Source organism: Oreochromis niloticus, linkage group LG20 (assembly GCF_001858045.2).
Source record: "Oreochromis niloticus isolate F11D_XX linkage group LG20, O_niloticus_UMD_NMBU, whole genome shotgun sequence".
NCBI lineage: Eukaryota > Metazoa > Chordata > Actinopteri > Cichliformes > Cichlidae > Oreochromis > Oreochromis niloticus.
Window position 1 is genome coordinate 34,773,631 of NC_031984.2, and position 12,132 is coordinate 34,785,762.

At 44.2% G+C, this 12,132-nt stretch overlaps 2 long non-coding RNA genes across 2 annotated transcripts; both read left to right on the forward strand.

Annotated features, from left to right (window-relative positions):
* The first annotated feature begins 1,167 nt into the window (after window positions 1-1,167).
* On the forward strand, window positions 1,168-1,728 carry LOC109196176 (uncharacterized). The gene is made up of 2 exons (XR_002057648.2): window positions 1,168-1,403; window positions 1,474-1,728. It is a non-coding gene; the product is annotated as an uncharacterized LOC109196176 (long non-coding RNA).
* Window positions 1,729-2,174: 446 nt separating this feature from the next.
* Window positions 2,175-2,838, forward strand: LOC102076317 (uncharacterized). The gene is made up of 3 exons (XR_002057546.2): window positions 2,175-2,306; window positions 2,382-2,444; window positions 2,733-2,838. It is a non-coding gene; the product is annotated as an uncharacterized LOC102076317 (long non-coding RNA).
* The last annotated feature ends 9,294 nt before the right edge of the window (window positions 2,839-12,132 follow it).

Consider the following 12,132-nt stretch of genomic DNA (forward strand, 5'->3'; position numbering starts at 1 on the left):
AAACTATTTACAGGCTATTACTTTTGTTATCACTTATTGCATTGATGGAGTGAGTGATGTATGCTGGGTAATGTTACTGCTAACGATTGGGTGACTTTATTGTACTGGTTTTATAAACTGTTCTACAATCCTTTTCATATTTGGAAATCCTTTTACATTTTTAACCTGTCGTTCATTCTGCTAAAGCTTTAACATATCTTCTCCAACTTCTCTGAATACATGCAGCAGTCATTTTACCGTCCACTTTGGATAATCACGCTCTTACATAATAAATAAAATAATAATTAAATAAATAAAAAAAGAACAACTTTTTTATTAGGCAAAACATTTTCGGTGCTGTTAAAGAGTACACGGCGACTCACTTTTTTTTTTTGAGAAAGTGTTTTTTCATATTAGATCACCGGCAGTGATGTCACCGTACTCGATCGTACCACAGGTAAGTAAGAATCTGAATCTGTACATTTTTTTTTTTCTAATTTAAAACACAAAAAGTACCGAAAGAGTCAGCTCACAAAGTTGCTTTTAGCAGTTCTAGGGGTGAAGATTAGCAATTTCGTGGAACAGCGAATAACTTAACATTTAAGTGCATATATCTTGCCACACCACATGTGCGGTAAGCTAGCTAAATTAGTTTCTGTTAGCCAGTCAAGTCAAGCTTGTCATATATCATCATCCAGGGTACAGTGACAGAGAAGTGTGTGCTCATGTTTGCTGTTGTTGCCACTTTTTAAAGTTTGAGGGTTCTAATAAGGGTCAGTGTTGCCAGAATGGGTTGATGCTCAAAATCAAGATAGACGTTATCTATCAATCTAGCTCTCTCTTTCTGGCGCTCTCTCTCTCTCTCTCCATTAAAAACTTAATACAGCATTACATAATCATTAAATAGCAGACCGATCATCTATGCTGCAAATGAAATACAAATGGACAGTAAACAGGGTTTATCTAAATCGTTACACTACACCAACCCTTTACAGTTCGCAAAGGGTTTAATGTATATATTCATTTATAAGGTGCTTCTGAATTCTGAATACTTTTTTTTCCTCAACAGGTTCTTCATCAATCAGCCTATTAATGTTTCCTACATCTGCATCTCTACAGAGAAACAGGAAAGTCATTTGTTTGTTTTGACACAAAATCACATTAAATAAATCACAGAATTAGTGTCACGGCCTGCGGGATCGGCAAGGCGCTGAACAGCATCACTCCACTCCTAGCCCCCCTTCTCTCCTCTTTTTCCTCTCTCTCCCCCTCTCTCCCCTGTTTTGCCGGGGCGGAACTCATGGCGGGTTCACGCCCTTGGTCCACGCCTTCTCGGATTGTGCACACCTGGGCCTCATCAGACCAGCTGGTATATCAGAAGGAGGAGATCAGCTGTTCAACGCTGGATTGTTGTGAAGGCTTCTGTCAGTACACACCCAGCTCAAGTTTCCCGTGCCTCTGTCTCTGAGACTTAACGTGTTCCTTTGTTCCTAGATTCCCCGGACCCATTCCCGTGTTTCCCCGTGTGGTGTGTGGAAGGAGTGACAGGTCGCTAGTGGAGAGGAGAGAGGCTGTTTGGAGCACGAGTGTGGTTTCCCCGTTTTCCCTGGAGCCCTGGACCCCTGCCCCTCACGTCTTGTATATAGCACTAACCCCGCACTGTCTATACATACACTCGGTGAAGATTTGTAATAAACTATCTCTGTGTGAACGCTACCCAGGAGTCCTGCGAGTGGATCCTCTAAGCAACCCGTGACAATTAGCTCATAAAACTGAATACTCCCCCTAGCAAGTATGGCAGTCATTACGTTATGTTAGTGCAATAACAAAATATGGCTGACAGTTACCTCCTCATGAGGATTTTGGTAAAAGATATTGGTACTGGGTGGCACAGTAGCACAGCAAAAAATGTCCTAATTTCAATTCCACTATCAGACCAGGGTCTTTGCGTGTAGAGTCACATTCTGCCCATTTCGCCTCTGTCAGTGCGCCCCAGGGTGGCTGTGGCTACAATGTAGCTTGCCATCACCAGTGTGTGAATGTGTGTGTGAATGGGTGAATGACTGAATGTGTAAAGCGCTTTGGGGTCCTTAGTGTAACCCACATAAAAAAAAAAAAAAAGAGCTGCATCTATAACTAAACCGAAATCTTAAATTCTAATCGGAGCGTGTCCGTGAAGGCATCGCGATGCGTCATGACGCACGCCACGCCGCGAGTCTGCACGTGCCTGTCGTGACCAATCACATTCGCGAGGCACGAATATATGCCTTCCGGGTTGTCGCCTCGAACAGATGCGGGGGAGAGGCGTTAGCGGATGGAAGCAACAGGTACGTGGGGCGAGCGCTCTTCGCTGTTTACTATCTTGGCTTGTCTTTGAATTAATTGTGGATTGCGTTCAACAGTACTTTGATACCGCCGCGGGTAGATGCGTGGGGGCTCGTATGTGACATCGCACGTAGTGAATGGTGAGTTGAGTCTGAATGTCTGGTTGTATTTGTAACCTGTATCAGTATGCCAGTGCTATTAGCTGATGGGATAGCTAAGGCTGAGGCCTACTACAGTACTACTACTCTCACTCTATGTGGCTGTAGTTTTGTTATTAGAGATTGTCATTTATTTTTATTTATTATAATGGTTGGATATGTATTTGTTGTATAGTGGTATTTTCTCATGAACCTTATTGTGTACACTGGAATTAAAGTTAGCTTGGGAAATTTAGATGAATTTTGCTAATAGTGGTCCTGTGATTATAGTGCAGGCTAGTGGTGCCTTGGGGAGACCACAGCGACACCACTACTTTGGATGGCGAGCTAGGCCCAACGAGCCAGAACCCCAGCTACAACTTCCTGCGGTCTGGTAGGAGGCTGCTGTGGCCTACACTCTCCCCCCCGGTTTTCAGTCCTCTGAATCTCACTTCTGGGATCTCAGTCTTGGAATCTCAGTTCTGATCATCACACTTCCAAGTTCAACCTGTTATAGACTGTCATGCGCATTGGATTTATATCAATCATGAAATAGCAATTTTATGGACATTGTCTGCCGGGGGTTGGAGGAGGTTGCTGCACCATTGTGCAGCTGATATTTTACAAGCTTGAATTATGTTTTATCTTTTCCTGTCTGCAGACTTTCTAAATATTGGTATTTGGTAATTGCACTTTATTTTCACTGTAAATAACAACCGTAATCACAATACCTGTTGTGGTTGTATGTTTATTATACTTCACTCACCTCCCAGAGCCGAATCTGATATCTTCTGAATTAGGTCAACTGCTCATAACTAACTCAATTTAGTTTAGCTTATGTACTTGCTACATAAGACAAATAAGTGGCGAGCCAGCCAGGAGGTTGTGTCAAGTATAATATTGTTGTGTACATTCAGTCTCACCATCATCATCGTATTACTATGAACATGGATTTGTTGGAGTCATTAAGTGTTAAAATACCAAACGTGGTGTTGGTCAGTGGCGTCCCCGCATATGAGGTTGAGGAGGTTGAAGATTTTCTTCTCCAGTATGGTGCTATTGAACGCTCCGTGCCAATAAACTCACCCGGTTCTGAGTTTAATAATATGCTCGTCGTTGAGTTTAAAACGGGGTCTGCTTTTGATTTATTGGGTCCGATTCTGCTGTATACATTTAAGCCCTTAGATAATGAATATCATATAAGAAGCTTGTCTAAAATCTATGCGGCTACTGTTGGGTGCACAAAGACTAAGACTTATTTAGCTGACTTAAAACAAGTAGCAAAACTGTCTGGTCGGGATTTTGCTGAAGTTCTCCAAGAACTAATGACCCAAATAAATGGAGCTGTTTCAGAACTGCGCCCAGGAAAATCAGAAGGGTTCAAGCAGGAATGTGCTGCCGTATCTGAGTGCAAACCGGCTGCCATTCCGGATCAACAAACCCACAACATGGCTATTCCTGTCACTTCTTCAGCTGCTTTACATTCTACAGCAACAGAAGGACATTCTATCAGTATGTCTGCAGCTGAGTTGAATCCACCTGAAGTACAGAGGTATGTTGTGGAGCATATAGTAAAGAGCGAAGATGTAAACATACGTTCATCCCATAGGCTGCGCATGTTTTCTGGGAGACTGCCACACCCACAGCATGAGGTGGACTATGATACATGGCGCTCTGGAGTGGATCTCATCTTAAAGGACCCAGCCATTTCAGAACTACGAAGATCCAGACACATCCTCGATAGTGTTTTACCACCTGCAGCGGACATAATTAAGCACCTTAACCCCGACCTACCAGCAGAGACTTACATTCAACATCTTGATTCTGCTTATGGAATTGTACAGGACGGGGAAGAACTTTATGTGAAGTTCATGGACACACTGCAAGACTCGGGTGAGAAACCATCCGGCTACCTACAGCGACTTCAGGTGGCCCTGAGTTTAGCTGTCAAGCGGGGAGGAGTCAAGCAGAGTGAAGTGAACAGGCACCTGCTCAGCCAATTCTGTAGGGGATGTTGGGATAGCAGCCTTATCTCCGAGCTCCAGCTGAAGCAGAGAAAATCCAACCCACCTTCTTTTGCAGAACTGTTACTCCTATTAAGAACTGAAGAAGACAGAGAAGCTAGCAAAACTCTGAGGATGAAGCAACATCTGGGAACACCAAGACACAGAGTTGCAGCTCAAGCTCAGTTCGCAGTAGAAGAAGGAAGGGGGGTTTGTGCTGCGTTGTCCACTCTTACCCAGCAGATGGCGGAGATACAAAAGCAACTTGCCGCCTTAACTGCCTCCCAGTCTCACCAGTCCTGTACTCCTGTTCCAAAGCAGCACCAGAAGCAAAGAACGGATACACAGGGGAATATATCATCTAACCCCAAGCCTGGTTTCTGTTTCAGGTGTGGGGAAGATGGACATATTAGACCACAGTGTGAGAACAGACCCAATCCTGCATTGGTCAATACAAAACGCAAACAGTTCAGTGAAAGGAAACCAAAATGGCAGAAGGGGAATTCATCAACTGGACATTTAAACTAGATACAGTTTCTGTAATGGGACGTACAGGAACTGCGCAGGACCCACATTGTCCCACAAAGAAGGAAAGGAACAAGGAGGAAATTGTTCACTGTGTAGACCTACACACTCGTCCGAAGGCAACTACAATGTTACCTCATGGATTAGTTGGGTCAAGGTGCACAACAGAGGTGAACCTAGCAGGCCACCCACAGCAATGCCTGCTTGATACAGGATCACAGGTAACTACAATACCTGTATCCTTTTACAACAAATTCAACCACTCCATGATCTCCTTCAAGTGGAAGGTGCTGCGGGTCAAACCATTCCATATCTTGGATACATTGAGATTTCCGTTAAGTTCCCCAGAGATTTTGTTGGTGAAGAATATGAAGTAACAACATTGGCTCTAGTTGTCCCAGACGCACATCCTGACGTCCCCGCTATTGTGCTAATTGGGATGAATACCCTGGAACCACTGTATGAACAGTATCTTAACCAGCATCCGAGCTATCAGCCTAGCACTCACGGGTATAGAGCGGTGTTGAAAACACTACAGCTGTCACACGAGCAGAAGGAGAATGGCAACATTGGAATTGTGAGGCTACTAAGCAAGGCTCCCGTGCGTGTTCCGGCCGGCCGCACTATTGTCATCCAGGGCTCTGCCAAAGTTTCCACCACATTGTTTAGCCAGAGTGTTCTCCTACAGCATCCTGCTTCCACCTTACCTGGTGGTTTGTGTGTCAGCAGTTGTCTCATCAACTTTCCAGCTCTTTCTCCATACAAGGTTCCCGTGGTTATTACAAATGAGTCGGAGCAAGATACCTTCATTCCACCTCACAGTGTCATTGCGGATTTGGAAACCTACCATTGTATCTTGTCTGAACACCGCGTGACTCATCCTCCAGTCAAGAACACTATCACCAGCCTGAATTTTGATTTTGGTGATTCTCCACTGTCAACTGAATGGAAGACGCGAGTCATAGGAAAGCTGAATAACATCTCGGAGGTCTTTTCCCATCATGACTTGGATTTTGGATGTACATCAGCTGTCAAACATCATATCCCACTCCATGATAATACACCGTTCAAGCAACGTGCCCGGCCAATCCATCCACAAGATTTTGAAGCTGTCCGCCGTCACCTGCGTGAGCTTCTGGAAGCCGGCATTATAAGGGAATCATCGTCTCCCTTTGCTTCGCCTATCGTGGTGGTCAGGAAGAAGAATGGTGAGGTTCGACTGTGCATAGACTACCGGAAACTAAATCTCCAAACCATCAAGGATGCATACCCCTTACCTAATTTGGAAGAGTCATTTTCAGCACTCACTGTTTCTAAGTGGTTTTCAGTACTTGATCTGAAGTCCGGTTACTACCAGATCCAGATGGAGGAGGAAGACAAGGCAAAGACTGCTTTTGTGACTCCTCTTGGGTTCTGGGAGTTTAACCAAATGCCTCAAGGTGTCACCAACGCCCCAAGCACATTTCAGCACTTGATGGAGCGATGCATGGGGGATCTCCATCTAAAGGAAGTGCTCGTTTTCCTTGATGACTTAATCATCTATTCCGACACTCTTGAGGAACACGAACGAAGGCTGCTGAGAGTCCTGAACCGGTTGAAGGAATATGGGCTGAAACTGGCACCGGAGAAATGTCGATTCTTCCAAAAATCTGTTAAATACTTGGGTCATATTGTCTCTGAGGAAGGAGTTCAAACAGATCCAGAGAAGATAGAGACCGTCAAGGCATGGCCGGTTCCACAAACTCTGAAACAATTGAGATCTTTTCTGGGTTTCGCTGGCTATTACCGCCGGTTTATAAAAGACTATTCCATCATTGCCAAGCCACTCAATGACCTGACTCGTGGATATTCTCCGGTTCAAAGATCAAAGACCCTGAAAGCTCGCAAGACGTCCACCTACAGGCCAAATCAACTCTTCGGTGAGAGGTGGAATACCAACTGTCAAGTTGCATTTGAAACATTGATTGAGAAGCTTACAACTGCCCCGGTCCTTGGGTTTGCAGACCCGTCTCGCCCATACATCCTGCACACCGATGCGAGTGTGACCGGACTTGGAGCTGTGTTGTATCAGGAGCAAGAGGGGAAACTCCGGGTCATAGCCTATGCTAGCTGCGGATTGTCAGTCTCAGTTCATTTTTGCCAGCAAATAAAAGCTGCCGCTATAAGTCAAGTTCTCCATTTCAGAGTCCTGTGTTTGGGTCCAACCCCTGCCTGCCACACAGCTTACCATGACAGAAGAATGTGACCACACTTTGGATCCAGCGGACTCAAGCCTGCTCGAGTGTTGTGGGGAAATGACTTGGGTCCGCAAGATCTTTAGCTGTCCTCTCAAGGCTCCTGATCTATGTAGCATGGGAATAATAATCAAAACATGCCTGAGGTACTTCTGAGAAGGAATTGCCGCCTCCTCCAGTCCCCAGACTCACCTGCAATCACCAGTGTCTTTAGGGAGATAAAGGAGGCATTGCAGGCCCGGGAACTAGCACTCCCTGTGCCATCCATGCTGTCACTTGAAGAGCAGGCAAGCAAATCCACGTCGCCCATGTTGCCTCGAGCTGGCCAACCTTCCCCTTTCCTGTCTGGAATATGGTCCGAGGATGAGGAGCCGGCCTCCACAGTCCCTCGGCCACCTCTGTCAACACTGCATCCACCTCCCAGCGGAATTGGCTTACACGCCACCGGCACTCCTCACAGCCATCAGAATCCGGAGCTAGCTGCTGGGGTCAGTGACAGAGACTTTCATCCTCATCCTTCTCCCAAGTCAAAAGAAATAAAGACAGGCGCATGTTTTGTGTTTAACCATGTTTTAAGTTCTAAGGCTGAGGGGGAAAAATCCAGAAAGAGGTCATGAGTCTGTTTTTTCCAAGTTGACCAATGGTAAAATGGATTGATATATTTCTGGAACTGACAGTAAGGTTTTGCCTGGCTGTTCAAAAACAGCTAAAGATAAAGTGATATCTACACAGAGCATCCCTGAACCAACGGGACCTTCGCATATAAATACTGTTTTCATGTTAGTGACGAGGTGGTGCATTAGTTTTTTGTTTACTGGCCTTAATTACAATGCTGCCAAGGATAGTCATGTTGTAAATGTTTTTTGTGTGGATAAACTGGCTCTCCCAGACACTGAGGTTCTGTCTGGGCCCTCTTTAAGGACTGAAAATGTTGAGCCTGCTGTAAAATATTCAATGTATTTAAGTAATGGACAAATAGATATTGTTTCCGTTGACAATCCTGCCAAAACAGTTTTTTGTTTAGCCAAACCAGCCGCCCTGGAGACTGGAACGTATTGTCAGTGTTGGTCAACTTGAAAATACTAATTAGTTAATAACTAATGATTACTTTTCCGAGAAAGTAATCTCGTTAATTTACAGATTACTGTAAAGTAACAAGTATTTAGTTTCTTATTACTTAGTTACTTTTGAAAATACACAACCTGAATATGTTAGAAAGCAACAGACCTTTCAGCCCAGTTCTATTTTTTCTGCATAATCCATCATATAAAATTGAATCAAATAAAAAAGTCTCTAAAAATTGTTTTATTAGTTTTAATCTTTTAACTTTATGAACATTGCATCAAGCAAAAATTTAATTATATGCAACAGTCTTTGATTTGAAGAAATGTGTTTAACATTTAAACCTATTTCCTGCATATTCCAGCATATAAAATAAAGTAATGTTTTGTGTTTACACTCACTCTTTCATATAGAAGTAAAACACAATTCTCTGTGAATGTCACATTCCCGTGGCAGCGTGCTCGGTGCTTGCTCAGATTTGAAGTTTAATTTTTCGCTGTAGAGAGAAGTTTTCTTCCCAAACAGAGTGTACAGCAAACGCTAATGTTTTTGTCACTTTTTAAAGATTCATACTCAAAGTAATGTGAGTACTTCTACGCTTTAAACACTGCATAGTCGTACTCTCTCCATCACTCCATATTATCCATTGTTGATCTGCACACGTCTGTTGCTGCCACGGGTGTCGCACATGCTTACGTAATTGTCATGAGACATTCTCACAGACAAAATCACGGTTTAGTAATGCAGTAACGCAGCATGCTTACGGGAAAGTAACAGTAATCTAATCACTTTTTTGCAATAGTAATCCCTTACTTTACTTGAAAAAAGTAATCGGATTACAGTAACGCATTATTTTAACACATTACTGCCTATCTCTTATTGTGGGCACATAAATAATGTTTTCTTTAATGCATGTGTGGGAAATGTGTTTTGTGGTGCCAAACAGGCTCCTCCACAGATAAAAACTCTGCCCAGGGCCTTCTCAGAGGCCCAGCTGGAGGCCTCTGTAAACTCTGGACCCTTGGGAGTAATTAAACTGGGGCATACTCCTATGTCAGTTGGAAGCTGAGGTGAGTCTGTCCAGCATCTGGCCACATCACCTGGAGGCTCAGGAGACCCCATACAGCATCCTTGTCTTAGCTAATTATAGGCCAATCTCCAACCTTCCTTTCATATCAAACATCCTTGAAAGAGTAGTTGTCAAACAGCTAACAGATCATCTGCAGAGGAATGGCTTATTTGAAGAGTTTCAGTCAGGTTTCAGAGCTCATCACAGCACAGAAACAGCTTTAGTGAAGGTTACAAATGATCTTCTTATGGCCTCTGACAGTGGACTCATCTCTGTGCTTGTCCTGCTAGACCTCAGTGCAGCGTTCGATACTGTTGACCATAATATCCTATTAGAGTGATTAGAGCATGCTGTAGGTATTACAGGTACTGCGCTGCAGTGGTTTGTATCATATCTATCTAATAGACTCCAATTTATACATGTAAATGGAGAGTCCTCTTCACACACTAAGGTCAATTATGGTGTTCCACAGGGTTCAGTGCTAGGACCAATTCTGTTTACATTATACATGCTTCCCTTAGGCAGCATCATTAGAAGACAAAGCATAAATTTTCACTGCTATGCAGATGACACGCAGCTCTATCTGTCCATGAAGCCAGATAACACACACCAATTAGTTAAACTGCAGGAATGTCTTAAAGACATAAAGACCTGGATGGCCGCTAACTTTCTGCTTCTTAATTCAGATCAAACTGAGGTTATTGTACTCGGCCCTGAAAATCTTAGAAATATGGTATCTAAGCAGATTCTTACTCTGGATGGCATTACCTTGGCCTCCAGTAACACTGTGAGGAACCTTGGAGTCATTTTTGACCAGGACATGTCCTTCAACGCACATATTAAACAAATATGTAAGACTGCTTTCTTCCATTTGTGCAACATCTCTAAAGTTAGAAATATCCAGTCTCAGAGTGATGCTGAAAAACTAGTTCATGCATTTATTACTTCTAGGCTGGACTACTGTAATTCATTATTATCAGGATGTCCTAAAAACTCTCTGAAAAGTCTTCAGCTGATCCAAAATGCTGCAGCAAGAGTCCTGACAGGGACTAGAAAGAGAGAGCAGATTTCTCCTGTTTTGGCTTCCCTTCATTGGCTTCCTGTTAAATCCAGAATTGAATTCAAAATCCTGCTCCTCACATACAAGGTCTTAAATAATCAGGCCCCATCTTATCTTAATGACCTTGTAGTACCATATCACCCTATTAGAGCACTTCGCTCTCACACTGCAGGCTTACTTGTTGTTCCTAGAGTATTTAAAAGTAGAATGGGAGGCAGAGCCTTCAGTTTTCAGGCCCCTCTTCTGTGGAACCAGCTTCCAGTTTGGATTCAGGAGACAGACACTATCTCTACTTTCAAGATTAGGCTTCAAACTTTCCTTTTTGCTAAAGCATATAGTTAGGGCTGGACCAGGTGACCCTGAATCCTCCCTTAGTTATGCTGCAATAGACGTAGGCTGCCGGGGATTCCCATGATGCATTGAGTTTTTCCTTTCCAGTCACCTTTCTCACTCACTATGTGTTAATAGACCTCTCTGCATCGAATGATATCTGTTATTAATCTCTGTCTCTCTTCCACAGCATGTCTTTATCCTGTTTTCCTTCTTTCACCCCAACCGGTCGCAGCAGATGGCCCCGCCCCTCCCTGAGCCTGGTTCTGCCGGAGGTTTCTTCCTGTTAAAAGGGAGTTTTTCCTTCCCACTGTCGCCAAAGTGCTTGCTCATAGGGGGTCATATGATTGTTGGGTTTTTCTCTGTATTTATTATTGTGCTATCTACTGTACAATATAAAGCGCCTTGAGGCGACTTTTGTTGTGATTTGGTGCTATATAAATAAAATTGAATTGGATTGATTTGAATTGAATCCTTCCACATCACCTCGAAGCTGGTGAGCCCATCCAGTATCCTGCTTCGCCAGCTGGGGACTCAGACAAGCTCTGCCTCCTGCAGCCTCCACACCGCCACCTGCTATAGATACCAAGCTGGTGGGTCCCACTTAACCTGAGCCCAAGTGGAACCAAGCACCGAAACCAGGTGTGAGACTTGGTTTTGGCCAGAGCCAGCAGAGCCTGCTGCCTGACCTGCGCAGACCCAGCCAGCCAGAGATTGTTGCACTGTCTGGCGCAGCCACATCTGGTCCTGCTCGTCCTGGTCCTGCCCTGAATGGACAGGCCCCAGGGTATCTGTCAGACCTACTGCAGCCTTATATGCCCCCTAGAGCTCTTAGATCGGTTGATCTTTTGCTCTTGGCCAGACCAAGGACGAGGCTGGTTCTTAGAGGTGATCATGCGTTTGCGGCACCAAAACTGTGATTTGCCTCTCCACATCAGACAGGCTCCTACTGTCAATATTTTTAAATCCTATCTTAAAACACATCTTTACTCACTGGCTTTTAATACTGCATGAGAGTTATTTACTTATTCGGGATCAATATGACGGCGCGCACAGACGCAGCGGCTCACTCCTCCTCACGTTCGGTGTTTTGTTTTTTACTTTTTCTACGTGCATATGTGTGGATGTGTGTGTTTTTTATTATTATACATGGAGTAGAATCCACTTACAGTCGTCAGGACCTTCTGAGTTTGGGATTACGCTGTGCAAGGAGCATTACGTCGGACTACCACCACTTTCACGGCATTCCGGAGGACATAATTAGAGCTCCAGGGTCTCCGTGGTTGGTTCTTCCCAGCGGCAAGCCAAAGAGGAAACGTAAACAAAGGAGGCAAAAGCATGGCTGCAGGGCGGGCCCACTAGCACGACTAAAGAAACAACCATTTAAGCCACCGCTTCCGAGTATCTT